Source organism: Rana temporaria, chromosome 1 (assembly GCF_905171775.1).
Source record: "Rana temporaria chromosome 1, aRanTem1.1, whole genome shotgun sequence".
Lineage (NCBI taxonomy): Eukaryota > Metazoa > Chordata > Amphibia > Anura > Ranidae > Rana > Rana temporaria.
The window spans coordinates 301,885,639-301,901,009 of record NC_053489.1 but is presented as its reverse complement, the minus strand read 5'-3'; the positions used below and the strand labels follow the sequence as shown (position 1 = coordinate 301,901,009).

The 15,371-nt window shown below is 45.4% G+C and overlaps 1 protein-coding gene across 8 annotated transcripts in view; it reads left to right on the top strand.

The window, feature by feature from the left end:
* The first annotated feature begins 3,112 nt into the window (after window positions 1–3,112).
* Window positions 3,113–15,371, top strand: part of MPDZ (multiple PDZ domain crumbs cell polarity complex component) — a 257,792-nt gene continuing 245,533 nt past the window's right edge. For 6 of the 8 annotated variants that reach the window (XM_040358412.1, XM_040358432.1, XM_040358424.1 and 3 more), the window contains exon 1: window positions 3,113–3,409. The gene's annotated coding sequence lies outside the window, so the exon portion shown is untranslated. The remainder of the gene's footprint in view (window positions 3,410–15,371) is intronic. The other 2 variants (XM_040358438.1, XM_040358450.1) reach the window with 1 other exon arrangement.

The following is a 15,371-nucleotide window of genomic DNA, read 5'->3' as shown; positions in this document are numbered from 1 at the left end:
GACAAAGAGTTATCTTAAACTCAACGGAGCGAAAACAGAACTTCTCCTGTTTCACGCCAATCGTATGAATCAATCTGCAACAACCTGGATACCCCCGCCCATTCTGGGCAAAATCATCTTCCCTAGCGCCAAAGTCAAAAGTCTCGGGGTCATCTTCGACTCCCACATGACAATGGACGCACAAATAGGGTCAGTAGTCAGTGGATCTCACCATCTGTTGCGCCTACTACGCAAACTCACCCCTTTTATACCCAAAGAAGACATAGCAGTCGTGGTGGGAGCAATTGTAAACTCCAGATTGGATTATGCAAACGCCCTTTACCTCGGGCTCCCAAAGTACCAAGTCGCCCGTCTGCAAGTCGTTCAAAATACGGCCGCCAGACTAGTGACTGGGAAAAAACCCTGGGAATCAATCTCACCTTCACTGAGAGCCCTTCATTGGTTGCCAGTTAAAGACAGAATTGTCTTTAAAGCACTCTGTCTAACGCATAGATGTATCCATGGGAATGCTCCCCATTATCTATGCGAAAAAATAAAAGCTCACAACTCCAATCGCATTCTGCGATCCACCAACCAAAATCTGCTCCAAATACCGAAAGCCAAATACAAGTCCAAAGGAGAAAGAAGATTCGCGGTCCAGGGTCCCAGACTATGGAACGCTTTACCAACCAGCATTCGGTTGGAGGAAAATCACTTAGCGTTCAGGAGAAAGATCAAAACTCATCTCTTTTGATATCAAAGGAGACAGGAACAACAAGCGCCCAGAGGCGATTTAGTTCGCATGTGCCGCGCTATATAAGTTTTTCACTCATTCAATCCATCCGCTCTAGCCAATCAGCGGCCAGGCTGAGCGGCGAAGAGGATCTCGGGACAGAGCGCGGGACTTTCGAGGGGTCAGGTAAGTAAAACGGGGGCCTGGGGGGGGGGGGGGGTGGCTTCATCAGATGGTTTTTCACCTTAATGCATAGATTGCATTAAGGTGAAAAAAAAATTCCTTTACAACTCCTTTAAACTGTTCGACAGGCCAAATTTGGTTGTTTTGCAGGCTGGCTGGTAAGTGTGATGGGAAATCTTTTGTTGGTTTGTGTAGAGCCATATGATCCCTAGTTTTGGCAACAAACAGAGGTAATTTGTTGTTCAGTCTGGGGGTTAGGATGTCTAAAATTGTAACAGATTAAAGATATCTAGATAAAAGGACCATTCCCCTAATCCAGATGATGGTGACTGAGATAATCCAGTTATCTACTCTAGTAGTAGATATCTAGTGCGGGAGGGTCAACCTGACTGCTCTGAGCTCCAAAATGCTGATGGAAAGCTTCTTTTCCTTGGACTTTTAGGGATTGCAAAACTCCTCTACAATATGGTGACCAGATTTTTAATCCAGGGACATATTTATTTATTTTTTTACTAGAAATGACGGCAAATAGCAACTTTCTGCCCATCTCACAGCCTGTCAAGTCTTACTCTCTGGGCCCCGGCTACTACTGGGTGGGGAGCGGAGGAAGATCACTCCGCCAGGGAAGGCAAGGAGATAAGCAGGCAGGAGGCTGGCCGGGACTTAAGCCAAGGCAGAAGAACATGCGAGCGGAGCTGAATGCGCATGCACCCGAACTGAGGAAATATTCCCTCCACTCCGACCAGCACATGATTATCAGAAAGGGGTACAGATAATGGAAAAAAATCATCCCCCTGAGCTAGTAAGAGCGGCGGAGCGTGGGTGTGCAATTCAGATTTTTTTTATTTATTCTGCACTGACTGTCTTTGAAATTGCCCCAGCCCCTGTTCAAATCAAATCAAGGGACAAAACCGGGGACAGACTTGAGTCGGGGACAGTGTCCTCAATCCAGGGACTGTCCCCGGAAACCAGGGATGTCTGGTCACCCTACTCTAAGGGCCCTTTCACATGCACGGACAAACGGTCCGTTTATTACAAGTCCGTTTACGGACTTGTAATGTATCCCTATGGGATTGCAGACGTTAGCGGATGATGCATCCGCTAACGTCCGCAACCATCCGCGTCCGCAAAGATCCGATTTTGCGGACGCAAGAAAACCCTATTTTTCTTCCGTCCTGCGGAACGGATCGGATGAATACGGACACACGGTCCGTATTCATCCGATTCCCCATAGGGGAGAGCGGAGGAGAGACAGGGCAGTCTCTGCACTGTGTGCAGGGACCGCCCTGTTCGCCGACAGCTCAGCGGGGATTAACGGAGGAATCCCCGCTGAGCCAAACGGACTAACGGAGCGGATCAATACGAATCCGCTCCATGTGAAAGAGCCCTAAGTCTGAGAGACTTGAGTTCATTGTGATAACTTATCAATGATAGGGAAGGAAGGACTTCCCTACTATTAGGGCTGGGGTGGTAATCCACCAAGATAGGTAATTCTTTGCCCGTCTGGATAAGAGCATTGGTAAATAGAGATAAGAAGCCTGCTTTTTCCAAGTCAACAAGACGTTGGAGAGTTTGTGAATGACTTTGGGTAAAGGGGTACTGGAGCAGGTGCACACAGTGTGCGTGCATCTGCCTGCATGTCAGCTCTGAGGAAAGGGGCTCATCCCCCGAAACGCGTCAACTTTTCAACCGCAGCGATCTTCACATCGCCTGTGCTGGAGCTGCGATCTTATATGCTTGTATCTTCTCATGTTTCTGGCATTTTCATAAAATACAAACTTTGGTGGTGGTAATGCACTAGGCGTTTGCGCCTTACTGTGTTTCTTTACAGTCCAATTTTAACGTGACTGTGTCCGGGCAGTTCCAGTTCTTCGCGGTGGTTGTGCGCGCAGCTGAGCACGGAGGATGGGTTTCAGTGGTTGTCTGAATGAGCCATAAAGAAAATGCAAGGCGCGATTATAAGCATTAAATATGTAATGCCAGTGCAGAGAAGCCCATACGTAGGAGGAACACTGATACACACATTATATATATATATATATATATATATATATATATATATATATATATATATATATATATATTAGCCAGCAAAGCTGGCTAATACATGTGTACACAGCTGTATACAAAGCTATCCATACATGTGTACACCTAGCCCGTACAGTGTGTTTCCTCACACAGAGCCGCTATATAATAACACAGAGCCGTTATATAATCACACAGCAGCCGCGCCTGTCTTCTCCTCATCCTCCCTCCTCCTCCTCCCTGCGCTCCATCCATTGTTTCCTCTCTCTCATCCCCTGTCTCCTCGCCACACTGGCCAGCCCCTACTGCCCATGACGTGCAGCGCTGCCAGCGGACTGACGTCACGGGACGTGGACCGCCAGCGGCCTCCGGACCACGTTCGGCTTCCCTGACCCCCATCTGTACCGATGTTGCCAGTGACAAGAGGCTGGAGGAAGCAGCAACAGCAACGGAGGGGAGGTCACCAATAACCGCAGAACCGAGCAACAGGTGATAATGGCCGCCACTGCTCACTTATATAGCCATAGGGGGGGGTCAGTACTGATGGAAGGAAGAGAGAGTGGATGGAATTCCTTCTCTTCTCTGTCCTTCTACACTTACTGCATTGTTCTACATCAGTGTGTGAGAAACAGAAGTCTTCATACAGGACGTTGGTATTCTATTGTATGTGTTCACAAGCATAGCATGCAGGAGCTTTAGTCACCTGATTCTATTTATTTCATAGGCTTGTTTATCATGAGAAATATTTGTGGTTTGTTTTTCCATCTTTGATTTGCCTTTTTGAATAGAATTATAAAGAATGGTATGTACCGCATACGTCAACATGTAGCTGCCCTTGCTTACTTGATTGCACCCGGTTGTTAAAGGTATTGTCCACCTTTTTGGGATAGTGATGAGCTTGGCTAGGAAGCTATACCGGCCAATCATCTGTGGCTGGACCAGGGGGGCGTGTATTTGTGTAGCTGCAGAGGGCCACAGGTGATTGGCCTGTACAGGTGACGGCATCCTGGCGGTTTAGATGGTAGTATATATGTTTTATTTTACACCCACATAAAGTTGTTGTGAACCCTAACCTACCTAAAATAGAAAAATAGCCGGCAACTCCAATCCGTGAGAAATATTTATTGGCGCATATAAGAAAACAAAAGAGCAGGCGCGTTTCGGCTAAGGAGCCCTGGTCGCTTTTATCTACCTAATGAAGTAACTGGCCTTAGGGTGGTACACAGATGTTTTTCACTTTTACCTACAGGTAAACCTATAATAAGGCTTACCTGTAGGTATAAAGAATATCTCCTAAACCTGTACGGTTTAGGAGATATTCCCCTCGCAATGCGCCGCTGATTGCAGCGGCGCATTACGCAGGGGGGATCCTCGGATGAAGGGCCGGCCCCGCCGACCCATGCCGGATTGAAATCTCCCGCGCGCATGCGCGGGAGTGACGTCATCGCCGCTCCAGCCAATCGCAGCGCTGGAGCGGCGATACCCGGAAGACACGCTCGTCTCGGCGTGGACCAGGTAAGTTCCCTACCTCGTTCCGAGGTAAGTATTTCAAAATGAGCTCATATGCGGTGCATACTAGCTCATTATGGCTTTTGCCTTGCAGGGTTAAAAAAAAATAAAAAAATGTATATGCGGGTTTACAACCGCTTTAAGCAAATTCTCCTAAATTGTTCCTGTTTTATCTGCAGATTACATTTCCCCACATATGTGCAAAGTGCAGAATTATAAGGCTTGTCTGAGAGTTCAGGGAAAAAAAAGGGGAGAAGAGTTGAAATTACACTCTGTAGAGCTCAGTGAAGGAAGCTCTGAGAGCTGATTGGATGGAAGGGACACACACCCTTTCACACAGCACACAGGGAACAGAGCTGAGGCTGGAGGTCCCTCCCCTGATACCCTTTTTTTCTCTTGGTGTCAATAAAACTTGTCAGAAGGGATTCATGCAGGTAACAGAGGAACAAAACAGCAGCCAGAAATTACACTATGGGGGTTGATTTACTAAAGGCAAATCCACTTTGCACTACATGTGCACTTGGAAGTGCAGTCGCTGTAGATCTGAAATGAGGGGAAGCTCTGCTGATTTGATCACCCAATCATGTGCAAGCTAAAATGCTATTTGCATGTCCCCCTCAGCTCTACAGCGATTGCACTTCAAAGTGCACTTGTAGTGCAAAGTGGATTCCTTTAGTAAATAAACCTCTTAGTGCCCTGGATAGAGTCAAGTACACTATAGAGCACGGGTGCTATACCTGTGGCCCTCCAGGTGTTGCTGAACTAGAAGTCCCATTATGCCTCTGCTTTTGATAGTCATGCTTATAACTGTCAGCCTTGCAATGCCTCATGGGACTTGTAGTTCTTTAACAGCTGGAGGGCCACAGGTTGAGCATCCATTCTATAGAGCAGTGATGGCGAACCTTGGCATTCCAGATGTTTTAGAACTACATTTTCCATGATGCTCAACTACACTGCAGAGTGTATGAGCATCATGGGAAATGTAGTTCCAAAACATCTGGGGTGCCAAAGTTTGCCATCACTGCTATAGAGGGATAGGCTTTGTTGCTTTAAAGGGGTGTTCCAGTCAGTTTTTTATGTTTATTAAAAGTCAGCAGCTACAAAAAGTGTAGCTGCTGGCTTTTAATAAACAGACACTCACCTACTCCACGTTCCAGCACCGCGCCGCCCGGGGCTCGACTCCTCGCCCCCCCTCTTCATTCCAAGTGTGGGCACCCGGCTGTGACAGCTTTTGGCTTCACGGCCGGGCACCCACTGCGCATGCGTGAGCGCCACGCCATCCAATTGGACAGGTGATCGCCTGGGACCTGTCACGTGTCCCAGGCGATCGCCTACAGGGAGGGGCTGCAGAAAGGCGATTAGGCTATACGCCTTAGCAGCCGCTCGGAGGAAGTGGGACAGGAAGTCCCACTCCTCCTGAAGCCCCCACTCCCCCCCAAAAAAAATTACATGCCAATGTGGCATGTAAGGGGGTGAGGAGTGGATTAAGCGGAAGTACCAATTTTGGGTGGAACTCCGCTTTAAAGAGGGACTAAACCCTGGTATGTTTTTCTTCCTTTCTTTTTCTCTGAAAAGTAAAGGCATACGGTGCTGGAATGCGATGCATTCTAGCACATTATGTGACGCCTGCAGATGAAGCCTGTGTCGTCCCCTGCTGCAGGCCATATCCATCTTCGCCTGTCTTCCTTCCGTGGCCGCAGACTCGGGCTGTGTGACTGGCCGGAGCTGCATGACATCACTCCCGCCAGTCACGGCACACACTCTTGAAGAAACGGCACGGGCGGCTGTTCATTCAGTGCGCATGCAATGATGACATCATTGACGCAGTTTACAGTAAATATTTCCTAAACGGCGCACATTTAAGAGATATTTACAGTACTTGTAGATACGCCTTGTTCTAGGTACAACTTACACAGGGAGGTTTACAATCTCTTTACCATTAGAGAAGAGATCAGGAGTCATCCAAATGTATCTGTAGCTCAGCTATCTGATTGCACATTTGTAATGCAATCAGCTGCAGGCTGGTCATTCCCCACCCTGTAGCGCTTGTAAACAAAGGGGCACAATGTTGGTGACGTCAATGCCCCATATCACCCACTGATATAGACTAAATATGGGATGTGGTTATATAAGGGCACTGACATCTCCAGCATTTTGCCCCTTTGTTTACAAGTGCTATGGGGAATAGAAAAATGTGGATCTGCCCACATAGCCATGTCATCCAATCATTGGAAGACTAGAAGTCCCATCTTCCTAGATCTAGAATATAGCTTCTCCATATCTCCATACAAACCTGGGGCTTATTGTAAACGATGCAGTAACCTGTACATTGCACCCGGGACGTGCTGATTACAGTTGTGGTAATCTGCAGTACTGAATGCAAAAATGTAATGCATTTTGTAAATGCACATTTTCTATTTTTAAAATGTGTGTGTCTTAGGCCCCGTACTCACGACCAAACATGTCTGCTGAAACTGGTCCGCAGACCAGTTTCAGCAGACATGTTTGGCCGTGTGTTGGCCCGAGCGGACCATTTTGGGACGGATCGGACAGGTTTCCAGCGGACAACTGTTTCCCGGACTTGTTTTAAAACAGTCCGCTGGAAACCTGTCCGCCCGGACATGTACGGTCGTCTGTACAGACCTACCGTACATGTCCTGCCGCCCGCATCCCTCGCATGCGTCGAATGACTTCGACGCATGCGTGGAAGCATATTTAAGGCGGCCCGCCCACGTCGCCGCGTCATTGTCGCGGCGACACCGCGTCATCGACGCGGCGACACCGCGGACACGCCCCGCGTAATGTTTACGCGCGGGCTTCTGTTCGATGGTGTGTATAGCCATCGAACAGAAGTCCCCGGGCAGTCCCCGGCCAGACATGTCCGATGGAAACGGTCTGCAGACCGTTTTCATCGGACATGTCCTGCCGTGAGTACAAGGCCTTACATTTGCAACTGATAAACCCATATGTTATAATTACAAGACTATCATCGTAGGCTCCTTTTCACACGGGGCAGACTCCGTCAAGCAGATCCGCCTGATCAGTGGGGAATTTCTCCGAGCAGGCGGATGACAGGTCTGTCCATTTCCATCTGATCTGTCTGTTTTTGGCAGATCAGATAGGACACACGTTCGTTTACATCTGCCTCCCCATAGAAAACAATAAGTGCTCCAATCGGGTCCGCCTGATAAAAGGAAAGGCAGACCCGATCGGCCTTAGACCCTTTTCACATTGGAGCAGTTTGCAGGCGCTATTGCGCTAAAAAATAGTGCCTGCAAAGCGAACCTAAACGGCTGCTGCTGTTTCTCCAGTGGGAAAGCCCGAGGGGCTTTCACACTGGAGCAGTGCGCTAGCAGGACAAGAAAAAAAGTCCTGCTAGCCGCATCTTTGGAGCGGTGAAGGAGCAGTGTATATACCACTCCCGCCAATTGAAATCATGGCGCATTGCGGGCGGCTTTAACCCTTTCTCGGCCGCTAGCGGGAGGTAAAACTGCCCCACTAGCGGCCGAATAGCGCAGCGAAATTAGCGGTAAAGAGCCACTAAAAATAGTGGCGCTTTACCGCCACCGCACCTTCCGCCCCAGTGTGAAAGGGGCCTTATATGTAAGCTAACTCTACAAAGTACCCCTTCCTATGTGTCTTCTATTTTCCAGTCTCCCTTCATTTATTGCCAGTACTTTTGTGTAAGGGCTCATTCGCACAGGAGGTCAGGGACAAGTAAATGCAGCTGGTTGAGCCTCGGTTTTTCTAAACTCCTGGACCCCTATTTTAACAAGGGGGTCCCCAGATCCTGCCACTCATGTGAATGAGTAGGGGTACACTGTACCCCTACTCATTCATCCCAAAAAAGTGTAAAAAAAAAAAAAAACACACAGTTTTTGACAATTCCTTTATTAAAAATGCCAAAATAATGTCCCTTGATGTAGATCCTTCGTCAATCACGACACCCGCCGCAACCCCCCCCCCCCCCCCAAAAAAAATAAAAATAAAACCTCTGCGATCATTGAAGGCTAACCGCCCACTGCCCGCTCCTCCATCTGACAGCTCTTTTATGGATAAGGGGCAGGGTCACATAATGACATCACCGAGTGGCCCTGCCCCCTTCTGGCATCACTGCCCAGCCCCGCTCTTTAGCAACCAGCTATATACAGTGTTTTAGGGGGGAATGCAAAACGCATCAAAAATGCAACACTTGCATTTTTGGTGTGACTCCATCGAAGTCTATTACACGCAGAACGCAATCTGCTGTGGGGGGAAAAAAAGTCCCTGACCCTTTTTTTTTTAAAAAGAAAGCATCACCGCAAAATTCAGATGTGAACTACAGCCATAGTAAACCATGTTAAATGGACTGTAGTGTGTTTCTGCAAAATGCAAAACGTGCCAAAAAGCGCATAGGTGTGGTATTTAATAAAACTTCAGAGTCTTGATTTGTTTCTTATGGAAGTACACCAACCTCTGACTGATAAATATTGCCCTACACCGTGCACTTATTGGAAGCTTTTCTGAGATCTCTATTCAAATATTTTTTCTTATGTTTGAAGGGCAGCGCATGTCATTACCAGAAAAATATTGCACCATAATAGATCCATATTTTTGTTATCTATGCTTGAAGGCCAGTGTACTTAGTTACTAAACTAGTATTGTACAAAGTAGCGTGCTGTACATTTTTTTGAAAGCAGCAGTTGATGCATAATTATATTTTAGGGTGATTTTAATTACACAGAGGACTTTTTTGTTTGCTCAGTAAACAAATGGTTGTAGATTGTTAAGAGAATGTTTATCTAGCGTTCTAGTGATAAGAATGTTGGCAAACACAGAAGGAATGACACTAATTACTTCACTATCATGAATCACATATTGGCTGCTGTCAGGACCAAGGTGTTTATGTATTTATTTATTTATTTATTTATTTATTTATTTTCAATAGGAATAGTTAAAGGACAACTATAGCAAAATATAGTTTTCTGATAAATATATACATATAATGATCGGGCATGTTTGCAAGTTGAAAATAAGTTCAAGCAGTACTAATCCCATTGAATAAACAGTTGCAGTACTGTGTGGAGAAATGCTATAAAGTAAGAATGCGTTCAAAAATATGTATTTTATTTATTTTAATCAGTTTACATAATGTAAAGTGAACGAACAGAAGAAAATTGATGTGACCACCCTTTGGCTTCAAACCAGCAATAGTTCTGTTTCAGTAATTTTATATTCAAAGTTTTTCACAAAAAAAGTACAAAATCTAAAACAGTTATGACATCATTTGCCAGAAGAAGAAGCAAGAGTTTGCAACGCAGGCGGGTATATTGCCAACAAATAAGTAGAATCGGCAATGTTAATTGCGAGGTTACATGTGTCAGAGCATAGTGAACGATAAGAGCAGTGCAAAAAGGGGAGGGAACTGACAAATTGTGGGCTCCGCAAAAAGGGGAGGACAAATCCCAAGCGTAGGGTACCATATGCCCTCTAGGCACAAAGAGCATTACCGGCCAAAAAGTCAAAACTCCTGTACAGGCAGTCCCCGAGTTACAAACCTCCGACTTGCATATGACTCATACAAATGGAGGGAGACAACAGGAAGTGAGAGTAAGTCTACCCTTAGGAAAGGAAATTCACTCCTGTAAGGCCCCGTACACACGACCAGTTTCCTCGGCAGAATTCAGCTTCCGACCGAGTTTCTGGCTGAATTCTGCCGAGAAACCCGGCCGTGTGTACACTTTTGGCCGAGGAAGCCGACGAGGAGCTCGGCGAGGAAATAGAGAACATGTTCTCTATTTCCTTGTTGCTCTATGGGAGCTCTCGTCCCGCCGAGCTCCTCTGCGGCTTCAGTGCTGAACTGGCCGAGGAACTCGATGTGTTTGGCACGTCGAGTTCCTCGGCCGTGTGTACGAGGCCTAAGAGTTATGGGGAAAAAGATGTCTTCACTGAAGCTTTATCACCAATCCTTGTTTTCACAACACAATTTTCAAAAGCCATTTGTCACAGGGACACAATTTGAGGTGAAATCAAAACAAACGTTACAGGGGTGTTAACCCTTCTCTATGCTATCCAAAAAAAGTATTTTTTTATTTATTTTTGGCTGGAGTTGCACTTAAAAAAATTTACCTGTTCCAACTTGCGTCCAAAGTTAACTTAAGAAAAAACTTGGAAAACCTATCTTGTTTGTAACCCATGGACTGCCTGTATAGTTAATATTTGGAATCACGTAAAAGTAGGGCTGCAACTAACGATTATCTTCATAATCAATTCGTTGACCGATTATTATTTTGATTAATCGGATAATAGCCTTAAAAAAAAAAAAATATGCATTTTTACATTTTTTTGAGCCAATTTGTTGTTGGGCAGATTACAAAACACAAATTGCCACAAAAACACATTGCATACTTTTCTGTAGCTTCTCCATTGAAGTATATTGAACCAAGGGAAAAAAAATAGCACCGTTTTGCGTTAAAAAGTCCTTGCCCTTTCCAAATACGCAGCAGCCGAAAAAAAATCATGGATGTAAACGTATCCCATAGGAAAACATGTAACTGAACTGTAGTGTGTTTCTGCTAAAAGCTCCAAAAAACAGAGGTGTGAACCCAGGCCTGAGAGGTTTAGTAACATAATGGGGGTTAAAAAAACAAAAAGTACAAAAAGAGCAAATAATCGCTACTGTAAGGGGTTCATTTTTTTACTGTGGGACAGTGAAAGTAATATTTACAGTAGCGATTTGCTTTTTTATACTATAAAGGGCTAATTTTTTTTTTTTTTTTTTTAACCCAATTATGTTACTGGCCGAATAATCGATTATGAAATTCATCGATTACAATTTTCATAATCGATTAGTTGTTTCGGCCCTACATTCTGCAATTTTAGGAGGTGCAGACAAACATCACAACCCCCCTCCTCCAATCACAAGGAAAACCTTACGTTCAGTAGGAAAAAAAAATACAGGGCTTTTTCTCAATGAAGGAGGTGCCATGCAAGTGACCTGCTATGATCAGTCTTGGCGCTAAAAAGGAGTGTGGGATGAAAAAAAGTAAGTTCCAACAAAGGCTGAGATGGCACAACCTCATTGCTGATCACATTATCCACTGCAGATCAATTTCCAGGGGGGACGCAAACAAAACCGCTAGTGTGAAAGAAGTCATAAAACGATTCTACATCTTAAATGGTTTTCACCATAATGCCTTCTCTGCATTAAGGTTAAAAAACCCACCTACTACCTTTCCTACCCCTTCTGTCAAAAAACAGTTACCTGGCTCCATGTCACTTCTCCAGTGCCGTCTCTGGGTCCAGCACTTCTCCCCTCACTTCTTGCTTCCAAAGGAGAAACTGAGGGCAGTATAGCAAAAGCCATAGGCTTCTGCTTCCGCCAGTCAGACTCCCGTGATGAGGCAAAGGGGTTGCTTACTGGTGCTGTGTGTGTGTGTCTATAGATGAACACAGCCAAAGGAGAGAAAAGCCCACATTACTGGGTGATCATTGTGCAATATTGTTGCGCAGAGCAGGTAAATATAACCTTTAAAAAAAATATGTGTGCGTTTAGTACCCCTGAAAGGGGTTATAAACCCTCCTGTTTTTTTCACCTTAACCAGCCCCCCGTTTTACTCACCTGAGCCCGTTTGTTCCATCGGTGGAGACGCGCTCTAACTCTCTGCCTGGGGTTCTCGGCTCTTGATTGGATAGATTGATAGCAGCGCAGCCATTGGCTCCCACTGCTGTCAATCAAATCCAGTAATGCGGGGTGGGGGGGGGGAAGTCCGGCATTCTGTGTCTATGGACGCAAATGCTGGACTCGGTAACGTGCCCGCAAGGTAACCCCAAGGGAGAGCACTTCTCCCATGGGGTTTACCGATGCGAGGAGGAGCTGCAAGCGCCGCCAGGGTCCCCAGAAGAGGAGGATCGGGGCCACACTGTGCAAAATTAACTGCACAGTGGAGGCAAGTATGATATGTTAAAATAAAAACAAGGGTTTACAAACCCTTTAACTGCTAGGGACTGACTACATCATATGCCATTTTTGACTGCGCTTAGTTCTACCATACTGCAATACTGCTAATAGCATTAAAGGGGTTGTAAAGGTACACTTTTTTTTCCTAAATAGCTTCCTTTACCTTAGTGTAGTCCTTCTTCACTTACCTCATCCTTTGATTTTGCTTTTAAATGTCCTTATTTCTTCTGAGAAATCCTCACTTCCTGTTCTTCTGTCTGTAACTCCACACAGTAATGCAAGGCTTTCTCCCTGGTGTTGAGTGTCGTGCTCGCCCCCCTCCCGAAGAGTCGGGATGCTCTCTACGTTGCAGATAGAGAAAGGAGCTGTGCGTTAGTGGGTGTCCTGACTCTCCTGTAGTCCAAGGGAAGGGGCTAGCACGAAACTCCACACCAGGGAGAAAGCCTGGCATTACTGTGTGGAGTTACAGACCGAAGAACAGGAAGTGAGGATTTCTCAGAAGAAATAAGGACATTTAAAAGCAAAATCAAAGGATGAGGTAAAGGAAGCTATTTAGGAAAAAAATTGTACCTTTACAACCCCTTTAATAGTATTTGTTCTAACACTTCCCTTTTTAATGTTCACCTTTAAAAAAAAAATACACCAAAAAAGTTTTTTTTTTTTTTTTTTACGAGCCTGCAGAACTTTGCACCCACAATCATCAGATGGCTGGTGCAATATCCTGTTCCTGCAGACACTCAGTACAGCTGTCTACCCGTATCTCGGGTACATCCCATACAAGTTGTTACTGAAGTGCAGGAATTGTCAATGAACTATAAGGGCGCTCACCAGCACCCTCGCAGTTCATTGACAACTGCAAGCCTTCAGCCGTGGTAGAAAACTGTCCTTGTAGCTCATTCATTAACAAGAACCCTGTAAATGAATGCTGTGGACGGGGGAATCGGGAGGTGCGGAGAGGTGCTCTTATGTAACACGATGCATTTTACACCCTAAATATGGGTGTAATAAGTTCCTAAACTTATGCCTTAACCCTTCTGATGTTGGTATGTGCCTTCAGATGTTGAATACAGTTTCCCTGTTTTTGCCATGTGTTCTGTATGAGTTAATAGCATATGGCATTAAAGCCTATTACCGAATCAAGTGTTCTGGGCTAAGAAGGTTATTTTTATTCTCAAATCTCCGCACTACCGGGTTATCATTAGTAAGACTCAAGTCGGTCTCATTGATAGCAGTGGCGTGGAATGCAGTGTTCCTTTTAGTACTGCATCTGGAAGAAAAACTTTTCTATGTTTTAGTTGGGCGTACTGGCTTTCCTTCATGATCCTGTTACTGATGTACACTCCATATGACAGGTTTGCAGAGCTGGTTGTTTACATAGCTCTGTGTTGCTCATTACTGCAATGAATGTCTGGCTAAGCAAGACAATACAATTTCCTGACGTAAGACTGACAGTGTAACTGTATCCCATCAAGGAAGGAAGAAAACCTTAGTACTTGGACATCACAGAATATTTGCATTATGTTTAAAGGGTAGGTGTGAGAAGGGCACTTTCCGAAAATGCTAGTTGCTAGGCTGTTTTTGAATATGTTGAGTTGAGCAAGTCATAGATTATGACATTTTTGTTTCCATTGACCACCGGTTGAAGGAAAGAAAATCGCTCGAATGCCTCGCACAGAGACATTGTTTTCTCCCGGCCGGGGTGGAGAGCACAGTGATTACTGCTAGCTGCTTTCAATGATTGCATGTAAAATCCAACAGGCTGGTTGTACCCAAGCCGATTGAATGACCGATCAACTTTGGTACATTCAGCCTGCTCATACATAGTTTGAATCTCGACTGGTCTACGAACAAGGCATATCCCTGTTCTGCCTGGTGACACAGCACTGATCGTCTGCTCCCTCTCATCGGGAGCAGTGATCAGTGACGTGTCACAGTAAACCACGTCCCCTAAAAATTCTTTTAGGGACAATTTTGTTGTGAGACCCTCCCCCCTAAAGTTAGAATCACTTCCTAGGACACACTTCCCGCCCCCTAGTGGTCAACACCTTCACTGTCAGTCACATTTATACAGTAATCCGTGCATTTTTATAGCACCGATCGCTGTACAGTATAAATGTGAATGGTCCCAAAATGGCATCAAAAGTGTCCGATGTGTCCGCCATAATGTGGCAGTCATAAAAAAAATGCAGCTCGCGGCAATAGCAAGTAAAAAAATAATAAAAATGCCATAAAACTTACCCCTATTTTGTAGAAAAACACAGAATTGTTGACATTTTGCAGTTTTATTAAATAAATCACACCTGGATTTGGGGATTTTGTGCCATTCCTCCTTGCAGATCCTCTCCAGTTCTGTCCGATTGGATGGTAAATGTTGGTGGACAGCCATTTTTAGGTCTCTCCAGAGATGCTCAATTGGATTTAAGTCAGGGCTCTGGCTGGGCCATTCAAGAACAGTCACGGAGTTGTTGTGAAGCCACTCGTTATTTTAGCTGTGTGCTTAGAGTCATTGTCTTGTTGGAAGGTAAACCTTCGGCCCAGTCTGAGGTCCTGTGCACTCTGGAGAAGGTTTTCATCCAGGATATCCCTGTACTTGGCCGCATTCATCTTTCCCTCGATCCCTGTCCCTGCAGCTGAAAAACGCCCCCACAGCAAGAGTCCTTCAGGTGTTTTTTTTTTTTTTGTTTGTTTTTTTTTAGCAAACTCCATGCAGGCTTTCATGTGTCTTCCACTGAGGAGAGGCTTCCGTCGGGCCACTCTGCCATGAAGCCCCGACTGGTGGAGGGCTGCAGTGATGGTTGACTTTCTACAACTTTCTCCCATCTCCCGACTGCATCTCTGGAGCTCAGCCACAGTGATCTTTGGGTTCTTCTTTACCTCTCCACAAGGCTCTTCTCCTCCGATTTACGCTTTTTAACACTTCTTTTTTTTTTTTAACATTGACGTCAATGAGAGCATGCTTCAAATCCTTAAAATCTTCTTCTGCTCCCAAAAGTTTCAGCTCCT